A 16,311-nucleotide genomic window follows, 5' to 3' on the forward strand; every position below is an offset into this window, starting at 1 on the left:
CCCACAGGCAGACCCTGTAGCATTAGGCAGACCCCCATAGGCAGATCCTGTATTATAAGGCAGACACCTTAAAAAATAAATAAATACTCACCTCTCTTCATCCTGGTTCCTGCGCTGCTCTGAGCTCCTGCTTGTCTCCTGACAGCGGGCGCCGGGCAGTGACGTCATCGCGCCCCTGTCAGCGTCGCCGACGTCAGACACTGACAGGGGGATGATGGGGGAAGGAGCGCAGGGCTCCTTCCCTCATCATTGCGGTCAGCTGTATCGGCTAAATGCCGGTACAGCTGACTCTGCAGTGACAGGCGGGGGGGCCCACTGCTGGCACTGCCCCCCCCGCCTGCTCAGGGGCCCCACAGCAGCTGGCGGCAGAGCAGGGAGATCGATTCTCTCTGCTCTGCCGCAGAAGGTAACTGTATTGGCGCGCTGCGTAGCGTAGCTCCGGTTGGGCCCCCTCAGAGCACTGGGCCCGGGGCGATGGCCCCCTCTGCCCCCCCGGTAGCTACGCTACTGCTGCAATGTACTGGTCACTACAGCATACTGGTCACTACAACAGCAGCTTGCATTTTTCACTCAGCAACATCCACTGCTGCTTAAAATAAATTAAGATAAATTCCTAAAGGAGTATAATTTCCAAACTGGGGTCACTTGAGGGGGGATTCTGCTTTTCTGGCATTTAGGGCCTCTTTATATAGTGTCTGGAAACTATTCTATAATAATTTGTTCTCCAAGAGTCAAATAGCTCTCCGTCCTTTCTTGTCTTGCTGTGTGGCTAAGCAGTACTGTACAGCCACACAGGGCTGCCACTAGAAATTTTGGGGCCCCATACTGGCAAAATTTTCGGGGCCCCCTTGAGACTCCGCCCAGGCTCCACCCCAGCCCCGCCTCCACGCTCCACCCCTCAAACTGTCCACAGTCCCACCGCTCTCTCTTGGAAAAACTCCACTTCTCACCAATCACACATTGAGGGTACGTGTCCACCTTCAGGATGGCCGGCGGTTGCGTCGGAGCGGCAAACCAGCTCGGCGCTAAGCCCCGCCCCCTACTGTGACGCGATGATGCCGGATGTGTTCATTGCACCCCACACATAGGGCCCTGTGTTATAGCTTGCGGCGGCGGAACACGGACATGCTGCGATCTTAAAAGAAGCGCCGCATGTCCGGAGTCGCAGGGCCGCCGGGTGCGTGTTACCACGCATAGTGGAGACGGGATTTCATAAAATCCCCTTCACTATGCTGGAACATCTGGACGCTGCGTGTTTGACGCTGTGGCCCCACACAGTCAAACACGCAGCGTTTACTTAACGTGGACACATACCCTAACAGTTCCCATCACCAGATCACACATATAGCCGGCAGCTTTTGTTTTGGCCAAAAGATTTTGTAAGCCGCCACCATAACATGGTAGACTCTTTTGGTGAGGCCCTACTCTGCTGTAACCTATTAAATATTTGTTAAAATATGCAATACAATTTAGGTATATTTTTATTTATTTTTCAATTTTTAAAATGACCAATAATATCACATAAAAAGAACAAATACCGCTACACCATGACCAGATGACATATTACCACCACAGTGATCGAATAATATCACATGCAAGGGACAAATACCGCTACACCATGACCAGACCGCATATTACCACCACAGTGATCGAATAATATCACATACAAGGAACAAATACCGCAACACCATGTCCAGACCACATATTACCACCACATAGTTACTGAATACTACAATTCTGATCAGTAATTAAAAAAAAGCACCACACTATCACCATAAGTGCCATTATACACAGGAGATCTGTACTTAGTATGCAGTGTCTGTGTACAGATAATACAGTGATCACTAGTGAAATTATACACAGGAGCTCTGTATATAGTATACAGTGTATAGTGTCAGTGTATAGGTAACACTGACTTACCAGTGACGTCTCTAGGTGAAGTCCTTCGTCTTTCATCCAGCACAGACCGCCATCATGTCTTCCAGCCAGGACTCGTTTCTGCAGGAAATAACACAGTTATCTCGAGCTCCGCTTGTAGAACACATTACTTAATTTTTCCCAACTTCTACATTACACCGCATAAAGAAAAAGAGGCGACATAGTGTCACTCTACACCGTAACAGGACCGCCCCCTCATTTAAAACAGTGTCCTCAAAAAATAAATACATCACTGCAGTAATAATATCCCTTAATTAGTCCCTATTAGTGTTGAGCGATACCGTCCGATACTTGAAAGTATCGGTATCGGAAAGTATCGGCCGATACCGGCAAAGTATCGGATCCAATCCGATACCGATACCCGATACCAATACAAGTCAATGGGACTCAAGTATCGGACGGTATCCCTGATGGTTCCCAGGGTCTGAAGGAGAGGAAACTCTCCTTCAGGCCCTGGGATCCATATTAATGTGTAAAAGAAAGAATTAAAATAAAAAATATTGCTATACTCACCTCACCGAGGGAACCGGCAGCGTTCTTTGCTTAAAATTTGCGCGTTTACTTCCTTACGTGAAGTCCCGGCTTGTGATTGGTCGCGTGCCGCCCATGTGGCCGCGACGCGACCAATCACAGCAAGCCGTGACGTAATTTCAGGTCCTTCAGGATTTTAAAATTACGTTCTGGCTTGTGATTGGTCGCGTCGCGGTCACATGGGCGACGCGACCAATCACAAGCCGTGACATCACGCGAGGCTGGACACGCGCGCATTTTAAAATGCGCATTTTGCGCGCATGTCCAGCCTCCCGTGACGTCACGGCTTGTGATTGGTCGCGTCGCCCATGTGACCGCGACGCGACCAATCACAAGCCAGAACGTAATTTTGAAATCCTGAAGGACCTGAAATTACGTCACGGCTTGCTGTGATTGGTTGCGTCGCGGCCACATGGGCGACGCGACCAATCACAAGCCGTGACGTAATTTTAAAAATGCGCGCGTTTCCTGCCTCCTGTGACGTCACGGCTTGTGATTGGTCGTGTCGCCCATGTGACCGCGATGCGACCAATCACAAAGCCGGAACATAATTTTAAAATACTGAATGCCTAGAAGGACCTGAAAATTACGTCACGGCTTGCTGTGATTGGTCGCATCGCGGCCACATGGGCGGCACGCGACCAATCACAAGCCGTGACGTCACGGAAGGAAGGAAACGCGCGCATTTTAAGCAAAGAACGCTGCCGGTTCCCTCGGTGAGGTCCAGGCTGCGTCGGAGAGGTGAGTATAGCAATATTTTTTATTTTAATTCTTTCTTTTACACATTAATGTTGTTTCGATACCGATACCCGATACCACAAAAGTATCGGATCTCGGTATCGGAATTCCGATACAGCAAATATCGGCCGATACCCGATACTTGCGGTATCGGAATGCTCAACACTAGTCCCTATGGTAATAATATTCCCCATCCTGGCCCCCGTGTGTCTCATTCCTGGCGTCAGCCATATGTTCTCCCATCCTGCCCTCATGAGTATCCATCCTGCCCCATATGATCTCCCCATCCTGCCCCATCTGTCTCCATCGTATCCATCCTGCCCCATGATCCTGCACAATCTGTCTCCAATTCTGCCCCCAGTGTCTCCAATCATGCCTCCTGTGTCTCCAATCCTTCCCCATCTGTCTCCAGTCATGCCCCCATGTCTTTCATCATACCCCATATCTCCATTCTGCCCCTGTGTCCAGCATCTCTGCCCCTGTGTCCAGCATCTCTGCCCCTGTGTCCAGCATCTCTGCCCCTGTGTCCAGCATCTCTGCCCGTGTCCAGCATCTCTGCCCGTGCCCAGCATCTCTGCCCGTGTCCAGCATCTCTGCCCCTGTGTCCAGCATCTCTGCCCCTGTGTCCAGCATCTCTGCCCCTGTGTCCAGCATCTCTGCCCCTGTGTCCAGCATACTGCCCCTTTGTCCAGCATACTGCCCCTTTGTCCAGCATACTGCCCCTTTGTCCAGCATACTGCCCCTGTGTCCAGCATACTGCCCCTGTGTCCAGCATACTGCCCCTGTGTCCAGCATTCTGCCCCGTGTCCAGCATTCTGCCCCGTGTCAAGCATTCTGCCCCGTGTCCAGCATACTGCCCCTTTGTCCAGCATACTGCCCCTTTGTCCAGCATACTGCCCCTTTGTCCAGCATTCTGCTCCGTGTGTCCAGCATTCTGCCCCATGTCCAGCATACTGCCCCCTGTGTCCAGCATCTCTGCCCCTTTGTCCAGCATCTCTGCCCCTTTGTCCAGCATCTCTGCCCCTTTGTCCAGCATACTGCCCCTTTGTCCAGCATTCTGCCCCGTGTCCAGCATCTCTGCCCCTTTGTCCAGCATACTGCCCCTTTCTCCAGCATCTCTGCCCCTGTGTCCAGCATCTCTGCCCCTGTGTCCAGCATCTCTGCCCCTGTGTCCAGCATCTCTGCCCCTTTGTCCAGCATACTGCCCCTTTGTCCAGCATACTGCCCCTGTGTCCAGCATACTGCCCCTGTGTCCAGCATTCTGCCCCCTGTGTCCAGCATTCTGCCCCCTGTGTCCAGCATTCTGCCCCCTGTGTCCAGCATTCTGCCCCCTGTGTCCAGCATTCTGCCCCCTGTGTCCAGCATTCTGCCCCCTTGTCCAGCATACTGCCCCCTGTGTCCAGCATCTCTGCCCCTGTGTCCAGCATCTCTGCCCCTGTGTCCAGCATCTCTGCCCCGTGTCCAGCATCTCTGCCCCCTGTGTCCAGCATTCTGCCCCGTGTCCAGCATTCTGCACCGTGTCCAGCATCTCTGCCCCTGTGTCCAGCATCTCTGCCCCCTGTGTCCAGCATCTCTGCCCCCTGTGTCCAGCATCTCTGCCCCCTGTGTCCAGCATCTCTGCACCCTGTGTCCAGCATTCTGCCCCCTGTGTCCAGCATCTCTGCCCCCTGTGTCCAGTATCTCTGCCCCCTGTGTCCAGCATCTCTGCCCCCTGTGTCCAGCATCTCTGCCCTGTGTCCAGCATCTCTGCCCCCTGTGTCCAGCATCTCTGCCCCCTGTGTCCAGCATCTCTGCCCCCTGTGTCCAGCATCTCTGCCCCCTGTGTCCAGCATCTCTGCCCCCTGTGTCCAGCATTCTGCCCCCTGTGTCCAGCATCTCTGCCCCCTGTGTCCAGTATCTCTGCCCCTGTGTCCAGCATCTCTGCCCCCTGTGTCCAGCATCTCTGCCCCCTGTGTCCAGCATCTCTGCCCCCTGTGTCCAGCATCTCTGCCCCCTGTGTCCAGCATTCTGCCCCCTGTGTCCAGCATCTTTGCCCCCTGTGTCCAGCATCTCTGCCCCCTGTGTCCAGCATCTCTGCCCCGTGTCCAGCATTCTGCCCCCTGTGTCCAGCATCTCTGCCCCCTGTGTCCAGTATCTCTGCCCCTGTGTCCAGCATACTGCCCGTGTCCAGCTTTCTGCCCCAGCGTGTCCAGCGTTCTGCCCCGGGCCCCAGCGTGTCCAGCGTTCTGCCCCGGGCCCCGGGCCCCACCCCCCTGGGATCGCTGCTCTCAAAAAAAGAAAAAACGAGTTCTTACCTGGCCGTGCGCTCCTGCAGCAGGGAACCTCACTTCCTCCACGCAGGTGAAGGACGCACTCGCCGGCGGCTGACAATGACGTCAGACGCCGGCGAAGTGCGACTGCGCACTGCGGCAGCTCAAGTCAGCTGCCAGCCTCTGACTGGCTGGCGGCGGCTGTTAACTATTGACGTGCGGGCACGGGCCCACACGTCAATAGTGTCCCGCAGGCCCGCAGCGCCGGCAGGTGGGGGGATCGCAGTGCCGGCAGGGGGGGGCCCGCAGCGCCGGCAGGGGGGGGGGCCCGGTGAGCAGATTAGACGGGGCCCGATGCGGGCCCCCTCTGCTCACCGGGCCCCATACGCCAGTCATGGCTGTCATGCCCTGATGGCGGCCCTGCAGCCACATATGGGGTATTTCCAAGTTCAGAAGAAATTGTGTAACACATTTTGGCACCATTTTTACCCATTTCCCAGTGTGAAAATGTAAAATATGGGGCTAAAACAATTTTTTTGCGGTAAAAATGTAATCATTTTTTCTCCACTGCCCAATAGTATCAAATTCTTTGACACACTTGTGCTGTCAATATGATCACTGCACCCCTAGATGAACTCATTGAGAGGTGAAGTTTGTAAAATGGGGTCACTTATGGGGGTTTCTGCTGTTGTGGCACCTCAGGGCCTCTGCCAATGTGACATAGCCCCCAACCAATGCAGCAAAACCTGCACTGTAATATGGCGCTCCTTCCCTTTCATGCCCTGCCGTGCTCCCAGACAGTAGTTTTCCAACACATACTGAGTATTAGCATACTCAGGAGAAATTGCACTACAAACTTTGGGGTCATTTTTTTTTGCTACCCTTGTGAAAATAAAAAAGTGGGGGTTAAAATAGCATTTTTGTGGTAAAAATGTTTTGTTTTTTATTTTGACAGCTCAATATTATAAAATTCCGTGAAGCCCCTGGAGGTTCAAGGTGCTCACCAGACATCTGTATAAGTTCCTTGAGGGGTCTAATTTCCAAAATGGGGTCACTTGTTGGGGGATTTTACTGTTTAGGTACATCAGGGGCTCTCCAAACACGACATGGCAACCGTCAATTATTCCAGCATATTTTACATTCAAAAAGTCAAATGGCGCCCCTTCCCTTCCGAGCCCTGCCGTGCGCCCAAACAGTAGTATTCCTCCACATATGCAGTATTGTCATGCTCAGGAGAAATTGCAAAACAAACTGTATGGTGCAATTTCTCCTGTTACCTTTATGAAAATGCAAAATATGGAGCTAAAATTATTTATTTGGGAAATTTCTTTTTTTTTTATTTCCACGGCTCTACGTTATAATCTTCTGTGAAGCACCTGTGGGTTCAAGGTGCTCAATACACATCTAGATAAGTTCCCTAAGGCGTCTAGTTTCCAAAATGGTGTCACTTGTTGGGGGTTTCCACTGTTTAGGCACATCAGGGGCTCTCCAAACACGACATGGCAACCGCTGATTATTCCAGCATATTTTACATTCAAAAAGTCAAGTCGTGCTCTTTCCCTTAAGAGCTCTGCCGTGTGCCCAAAAAGTAGATTTCCCCCACATATGGGGTATCCGCATGCTCAGGAGTAATTGCAAAACAAAATTTATGGTCCATTCTCTCCTGTTACCCTTGTGAAAAGAAAAAAATTAGGTCATGTGGCCCCTAGGGAAAATTAATTGCCCACCCCTGTTCTATCACATACAGAATGCATTTCTTTTTAAACTAATTTTATAGAATAAAAGAGAAATGTATTTGAAAATCATAGCTGTACACAGTTGAAACCAGAAGTTTACATACACTATATAAAAAGACACATATGCATGTTTTTTTCAATATCTGACATGAAATCAGAATAAACCTTTCTCGTTTTAGGTCAATTAGGATTACCATAATTATTAATATTTGCCAAATGTCAGAATACTGAAAGAGAGAGAGAGAGTTTTAAGGCATTTTTACTACTTTTGCAAAGTCAAAAGTTTACATACATTTCATTAGTATTTGGTAACTTTGCCCTTAAACTGAAAGACTTGGGTGAAACATTTCAGATATCCTTCCACAAGCTTCTCACAATATTTGGTTGGAATTTGGGCCCATTCCTCCTGACAACACTGGTGTAACTGATGCAAGTTTGTAGGTCGCCTTATTCGCACCTGCTTTTTCAGCTTTGCCCATAAAACTTTCAATAGAATTGAGATCAGGGCTTTTTGATGGCCACTTCAAAACACTGACTTTCTTATCCTTAATCACTTTGTTACCATTTTGTTAGTATGCATTGGGTCATTGTCTATTTGGAAGAGCCATTTCCGCCAAAGCTTTAACTTGCTGGCTGATGTCTTGAGATGTTGCTTCAGTATTGCCACGTAATCATCTTTTCTCATGATGCCATCTATTTTGTGAAGTGTACCAGTCCCTCCTGCAGCAAAACAACCCCACAACATGATGCTGCCACCCTTGTGTTTCACAATCGGGATGGTTTTCTTAGGCTTCCAAGTGTTTCCCTTTTTCCTCCTGTGAGGAAGTGAGCGGGATCATATGCGAGGGTCGATCTGTATCCCCCAGGATGCGCATAGAAGCATATTGAGGCCGCTGGAGTGCATTGCAGTAACAGGCATAGCTGTGGTTGCAGTGCAGAATAAAAGTAAGTGTGGACTTGGTCAAGTTATTTGGCCAAGGCAATTTTTAGGAAAACCAGTTAAGGGCTTTTATTTTTGGAGCGAACTATAGGATGGTAGTGGGGTCGTTCACTCCCTCCAGCTGGGTCTTATAAGTGGCCCATGACCACAGATTCCCTTTTAAAAACCCTGGAGCAAAGATTTGGGTGTGTCAGTGTTGGTTTGCAAGCTGCAGAGCATGTGGCTCTGCAACATCCGGCTTATGTGTGCAGTTAACACAAAGACAAGGGAAGTGAATGCCTGGTGCCCCCTCAGCGTGACACGATGGTGCAGTCACCCATGGCAATGAGTCTTGGATATGGACTGTTTTGACGCCCCGTCTGCGATCTGGAAGATACCATTTTTCATTTGTGAGTTTTGGACAATAAAGACATTTGCGTTGAACTTAACTGGGTCACTGCCTCATTGCTGCACGATGTGAACACTGCCGCACTACATACTGTATATAGTTGAGGGAAAACATTTTGTATAGTGTGAACTCAATTTAATAATCAATGCCAGATTTGGATAAAGGACTTTTGAACTAATCGTTTTCTCTTGTATAAACGTGAGCTTCTAATATGATTACAATAGAATATAGTAACTAGGGTTGAGCGACTTTTATTTTTATAGGATCGGGTCGGGTTTCACGAAACCCGACTTTCTCAAAAGTCGGGTCGAGTGAAATCAGCCGATCCTATAAAAAAGTCGGGGTCGGGGTCGGACGAAACGCGAAACCCAATGCAGTGCAATGGGATACTATGGTTCCCAGGGTCTGAAGGAGAGGAAACTCTCCTTCAGGCCCTGGGATCCATATTTAAGTGTAAAATAAAGAATTAAAATAAAAAATATTGATATACTTACCCTCTGACGAGCCCTGGTAGTAATCGGCATCTTCCGTTCCTAAGAATGAGCGCGTTCAGGGCCTTAGATGACGTCACGGCTTTGTGATTGGTCGCGGCGGCCCACGTGACCGCTCAGCGACCAATCACAAGCCGTGACGTAATTCTCTCAGGTCCTAAATTCCTCATTCTAGGAATTTAGGCCATGAGAATTACGTCACGGCTTGTGATTGGTCGCTGAGCGGTCACGTGGGCCGCCGCGACCAATCACAAAGCAGTGACGTCATCTAAGGCCCTGAACACGCTCATTCTTAAGAAGGAAGGCTGCCGGAAAGAAGCAGGGCACGTATGAGGGTGAGTATATACCTAATAGGAATATACTCACCCTCGGCTTCTTTCCGGCAGCCTTTCTTCTTAAGAATGAGCGCGTTCAGGGCCTTAGATGACGTCACGGCTTTGTGATTGGTCGCGGCGGCCCACATGACCGCTCAGCGACCAATCACAAGCCATGACGTAATTCTCATGGCCTAAATTCCTAGAATGAGGAATTTAGGACCTGAGAGAATTACGTCACGGCTTGTGATTGGTCGCTGAGCGGTCACGTGGGCCGCCGCGACCAATCACAAAGCCGTGACGTCTTCTAAGGCCCTGAACGCGCTCATTCTTAGGAACGGAAGATGCCGATTACTACCAGGGCTCGTCGGAGAGGTGAGTATATCAATATTTTTTATTTTAATTCTTTATTTTACACTTAAATGTGGATTCCGATACCGATTTCCGATATTGCAAACATATCGGAACTCGGTATCGGAATTCCGATACCAGATTCAGAAGATCGCCGACCTCATGGCCGACCCCACACAGGGGTCGGGTCAGGTTTCATGAAACCCGACTTTGCCAAAAGTCGGCGACTTCTGAAAATGGTCGACCCGTTTCGCTCAACCCTAATAGTAACTATAAATATTATATCTAGAGAGCAGACATATTGCACAAAATTGACTGTTTAAATACAGGTTTTTAAATAGACTTGTATTAGATGTGGAAAATCTGCAGGTAAAAACACACATCCATTTTTAGTGCTTTTCCTAGGCGGAAACATTTCAAAAACGCATGAAATCTGCACATGTGTGTAGAATTCTAGCAGGTGCGTAGGATGCAGTGACACACAGGAGGCAGAGCAAGGGTTAGCAGGTTCTATATATATATATATAAACAGCAATTGTACAAGCAGGGGCTAAAGGATGTGAACTTGAGAAAGGGGGGAAGTCAAATGCAGAAGAAAGTAACAGGTTAACTTATCAGTCTCTGTGCACTGGAGGAAGGTGGCTGGAAGATCCCTCGACAGTGCCGCAGGCAGCGAGAGATATCTCCGATCCGGTCAAGCAGAAGGGCGATGCACTGTCTCCTGGCGACGACGAATCCTCCAGGTCCTTCGGCACGTGATCTCCTGATCTGGGCACACAGTAGGGTAGAGATGATGGTCAGCGGCACAGTGGAAGAAGAGGAAAGTTCAGTAGACAAGGCCGCAGTTGAAGCACACAGTCCAGCGGACACAGCCACAGGCACAGGTCAGTCCTTACCAGGCACTGCAAGGATGAGACTAAGCAGTGCTTCCGCGGTGGTGAGTGGAGCCAAGGTATACACTCTATCCTGGTCACTACCCGGTGCAGATGTCTCTCTGGGCTGGGGTAGTATGTGTCGGCAGTATTGCTAGCTGGGGATACAGGTACAGCTAATTGGCGTGGGTCCATTGAGATGAGTCAGCCGTCTCACTACTAATAAGCTTGTTCCCTGCCAAGTGTCCCGTCTTCCCGCTCAGACTGCAATTTATGTTGGACCCGCCCCCATTAGTCAGGTGTCTTGAACTGCTCCAGTCCGAAATCTCTTCTCCCTGAAACACTGGTAACAGCCCCAACAGTTTTGCCCAGACACGCAAGAGAGACCGCAAGTTTGGCTCTCCTCCCTACATTCCCCCACTCTTTTTCCTCGCCTTTCCACGGGTGAGACTCTTCGAGGAGTGCGTGACTGTCTTTTCCTTTTCTGTGCGGACTGTTGCCAGATGAAATTTTCTTGGTCATAGTGACTGGGGGGCTTGCCAGATGTTGTTCGTTTGGAGCGTCTCAGATCAGGAAAGTTAGTGGAGCTCTCTTGTGGAGCTGAATCCGGCTGTGGGGGAAGAGCAATGGGCGAGCCTGTTTCCTCTGGTTCCAACCTCTCGGAGCTTAATCCTTCACCCCCTTCTTCGTCCTCTCCTTCCACTGGCATTTGAACCATTTTAGGAGCCTCGGGCTCCTCTTCTACTCGGACAGGGTTCTTAGACAGGCAGGGTCAGAGCATATTCCGGTGAAGAGTTCGAGTGGGGGCATTTTCCTTTCCTTCAGGCTGGAATTCATAGACAGGTCCTTCTGGACTAACTCTTCTTTTTACCCGATACGGGTCTTTCTCCCAACGATTTTCCAGCTTGTCTCAAGGGGGCTACTCCAGCACTAGGACACGGTCTCCAACTCAAAATTTTGTTGCTTCAGATGGAGTCTTCTCTGCATGTTCTAGCTCCTGTAATCCGATCTGGACCAACCGGTGCAAGGTCTGCAGGCGGTCTTGATGTTCCCAAACCCAGGAGGACACCCCCGACTGTGGGTAGTCCTCTTCTAGGTCCAATGCAAACTCGGTGATTCCTTTTCCTTCTCGGCCAGAACAGAAGAGAGTAAGGTGTATATCCCGTGGTTCGATGTACTCGATTATTATTAACCCACATCAGTTCAGAAACGTACTCTGGCCACTGGGCCTTCCGATCTTCCTCTAGAGTTCTTAGCATCTGAACCAGTGTACGGTTAAATCGTTCACAGGCATCATTGCCCTGAGGATGGTACGGTGTGGTGCGGGACTTGTCAATCCGGTACAGGTGGTGCAATTCATCCATTACTCTTCCCAAGAAACAAGCTCCTTGATCGGAGTGAATCCTCTTCGCACACCCATAGAGTTGGATGAAGTTATTACATATTGCATATGCAGCAGACTCTGCAGTCTGATCCCGGATTGGAGTCATCATGGCAAATTTTGTGAAGTGATCCACCATTACCAGGCAATGTTCATAGCCCTGATGGGCCGGGCCGATAGTTAGATAGTCTATTGTCAAGAGTTCCAGAGGAGCGTAGGTTACAATGGACTGAACGGGAGCTTTCTGCTCTGGCGGCTAAGCCAGTTCACATGTCCGACACATTCTACAGGCCTCGTCCACTTTCGTCCTCAAATGGGGGTGAAAGATGAACCGTTGAAGCCATTGGAATGTTTTCTCTGCACCAATGTGGGCTCTTTGTTCATGTGCAGCGACAGCAATTTCAGACAATGATGTTGTTGGAACGAGGACTTGCCAGGTCACATTCTGCTCAGTCCACAGTTGCGTTTTCCAATATACACTGCTCAAAAAAATAAAGGGAACACTAAAATCCCACATCCTAGATATCACTGAATTAAATATTTCAGTTGCAAATCTTTATTCATTACATAGTGGAATGCGTTGAGAAGAATAAGACATAAAAATGATCAATTTAAATCAAAATTAATATCCCATGGAGGTCTGAATTTGGAATGATACTCAAAATCAAAGTGGAAAATCAAATTACAGGCTAATCGAACTTCAGTGGAAATGCCTCAAGACAAGGAAATGATGCTCAGTAGTGTGTGTGGCCACCAAGTGCCTGTACGACCTGCCTACAAAATGCCTGGGCATGCTCCTGATGAGGCGGTGGATGGTCTCATGAGGGATCTCCTCCCAGACCTGGACTAAAGCATCCGCCAACTCCTGGACAGTATGTGGTGCAACGCGACGTTGGTGGAAGGTGCAAGACATGATGTCCCAGACGTGTTCAATGGGATTCAGGTCTGGGAACGGGTGGGCCAGTCCATAGCTTCAATGCCTTCATCTTGCAGGAACTGCTGACACACTCCATCCACATGAGGTCTGGCATTGTTTTGCATTAGGAGGAACCCAGGGTCACCCGGACCAGCATATGGTCTCACAAGGGGTCTGAGGATCTCATCTCAGTACCTAATGGCAGTCGGGCTACCTCTGGTGATCACATGGAGGGCTGTGAGGCCCTCCAAAGAAATGCCACCCCACACCATTACTGACCCACTGCCAAACCGGTCATGCTAAAGGATGTTGCAGGCAGCAGATCGGTCTCAACGGCATCTCCAGACTCTGTCTCATCTGTCACACGTGCTCAGTGTGAACCTGCTTTCACCTGTGAAGAGCACATGGCGCCAGTGGTGAATTTGCCAATCCTGGTGTTCTGTGGCAAATGCCAAGTATCCTACATGTTGTTGGGCTGTGAGCACAACCCGCATCTGTGGACATCGAGCACTCAGACCATCCTCATGTAGTCGGTTTCTAACCATTTGTGCAGACACATGCACATTTGAGGCCTGCTAGAGGTCATTTTGCAGGGCTCTGGCAGTGCTCCTCCTGTTCCTCCTTGCACGAAGGCTGAGGTAGCGGTCCTGCTGCTGGGTTGTTGTTCTCCTCTGGCCCCCTCCATGTCTCCTGGTGTATTGGCCTGTCTCCTGGTAGCAACTCCAGCCTCTGGACACTACGCTGACAGACACAGCAAACCTTCTTGCCACAGCTCGCATTGATGTGCCATCCTGGATGAGCTGCACTACCTGAGCCACTTGTGTGGGATGTAGAGTCTGTCTCATGCTACCACGAGTGTGAAAGCACAACCAAAATTCAAAAGTGACCAAAACATCAGCCAGAAAGCATTGGCATTGAGATGTGGTCTGTGGTCCCCACCGGCAGAACCACTCCTTTATTGAGTGTGTCTTGATAATTGCCAATAATTTCCATCTGTTGTCTATTCCATTTACACAACAGCATGTGACATTGATTGTCAAACAGTGTTACTTCCTAAGTGGACAGTTTGATTTAACAGAAGTTTGATTTACTTTGAGTTATCTTCTGTTGTCTAAGTGTTCCCTTTATTTTTTGAGCAGTGTAGTAAGCCGTTTTTCATCCGTAGTTGTTCCCATTGTCGTAAGATCTGCAACAACTCCGGGGACAAAGTACCTCTTTCTGTCAAGCTGGGAAGTCTCTGAGAAGCCACACATCGTCTTAGCAAAGCCATTTCACCATCTTCCTGTTGAAGCTGAACCCACTCATCTCAAGTTCGTCCCAGTATGCCGTCTTGGACTGAAGAATATATCTGTTCCTGCGTTGCCTCCACCGTCCCAGTGGACCTCCAGAATCTAGGGACTTCATCCTCTTCTAGCTCTTCATCTCTGTCCCATTCAAGGACTGGTACTCTTCCTCCTGGACAGAACATCGGCGTGGGTATTTTCTGCCCCTCTTCTGTAGGCAATATTATAATGGAATTTCACCATTCTGCCCACCCATTGCTGTTCCAGGGCCCTGAGTCTTGCGTTTTCCAGGTGTGCAAGCGGGTTGTTATCAGTACACACCAACACTTCAGAGCCAGACAAATATTCTGTGAATCTCTCTGTCATAGCCCACACCAATGCCAGCAGCTCCAACTTGAAAGAACTGTAATTGTCCGGATTGCGTTCGGAATTGTGAAGGGACCGACTTGCATAAGCGATCACCCTCTCTCTTCTGTCCTGCATCTATGACAACACAGCTTCAAGTCCCAGCAGACTCGCGTCAGTGTGGAGAATGAACGGTTGAGAGAAATAGGAACCAGGATAGGAGCTTTGGTGAGTGCCTTTTTGAGATCTTGAAAGTCTTCTTCTTGGGGCTCCTTCCAGCAGATCTTCCAACTCTTGGCACCCGAGGGAACCTTTTTCAACAGTTCCGGTAAGGGCTTTGCCCATCGAGCAAAATTCTTCACAAACCGCCTGTAATAACCGGTCAGTCCAAGGAACGCCCAACACATCTTTCACGGTCTCTGGAGTGGGCCAGTCTTGAATCATGGCGACCTTCTTTCTGGAGGGTTCTACCCCTTCGGCAGAAATGACATGGCCCAGGTATTCAATTTGCATGTGGAACAAATGGCACTTCTGGGGCTTCAGTCCGTGTTTCTGAAGGTGGGCCAACACTTGTTCCAGGCGTTGCAGATATTCCTTGAATGAAGCCGCAAAGACTATAATGTCGTCCAGGTAGATGATCATCGATTCAAAGTTCAAAACCCCTAGGCACCTCTCCATTTGATGATGAAAAGTTCCAAGAGCGTTGGCTAAGCCGAACGGCATGCGGTTGAACTCGTACAGGCCCATGGGAGGAATGAAGGCAGTCTTTGCTCGATCTTGTTCAGACATGGGGACTTGCCAGTAGCCGCTGGCAAGGTCCAGTGTAAAGAAGAACCTGGCTTTCCCCAGAGCAGACATGGACTCCTCAATCCAGGGTAAAGGGTACGAGTCTCTCACTGTATAGGAGTTGAGTTTTCAGTACTCCACACAAAAATGCAAGGTGCCGTCTTACTTCCGTACTACCACAATTGGGGGAGCCCACGGACTCTGGCTCTTTGTAATCACACCAGCCTGCAACATCTGATTCAACATGGTCTTCACTTCCTGGTACAACTATTGGGGAATTTTCCAATAAAGCTCTCTTATGGGCACGATGCTCCCAGTTGGTATTTCGTGCATAATGGCCGTGGTGCAGCCAAAATCATCCTCGTGCAGGGTGAAAACTCCCTTATACCTTCCCAGCAGAGCTTCTACCTGCTGCACCTGAGTGGGTTTGTGTTCATGCAGTTCAGTCCGTATTCATTCTAGTATGGGTCGGCCCTCCTTGATGTAATGAGGTTCTGGCACAGAGATGGAGTTTACTGACACAGTCCAGGGGTCTTCAGGTTGTACCTCCAGTTGTGCTGTTTGGGGGGGCATTATTTCCTCAGGTAGGTTCGTTATTCGGGCCACCGCACTTCCCCTAAGTTAATGCACCGCACCGGAACAGTCCCTTCCCGCACAATGGCTAGTGTATGCACCACTAGGAGCTCCGTGGGTAGTTGTTCAGAAGAGGCTGGTTCGATTTGGACCTCAACCCCCTCCAAGGGGACACAAGCGCGAACGGGCAGAGACAGTACTGTTTGTCCTGGTGGAAGAACAATTTTGGTGGAGGCAGGGACAATTACTTTTTCAAACACTCCTCCCTCACAGTTAGACTCCTGTACTTGTGCCACTCGTGCTAGTTGTTGAAAAATTCTTCTCTGTGGTGTATGTGGGCCCCACTGTTTTAGGGTCTCATTGGCGGGGTCTCTGACGAGAAGGCTTCCAAACTGCTTCAGAACATTCATTCCCAAGGTGACAGCGGGTCCATAATTCACTTCTCCCTATGGCAGCACCACGCCTTTCCATCCCAGGTC

Source organism: Ranitomeya variabilis, chromosome 5 (assembly GCF_051348905.1).
Source record: "Ranitomeya variabilis isolate aRanVar5 chromosome 5, aRanVar5.hap1, whole genome shotgun sequence".
Classification (NCBI taxonomy): Eukaryota; Metazoa; Chordata; class Amphibia; order Anura; family Dendrobatidae; genus Ranitomeya; species Ranitomeya variabilis.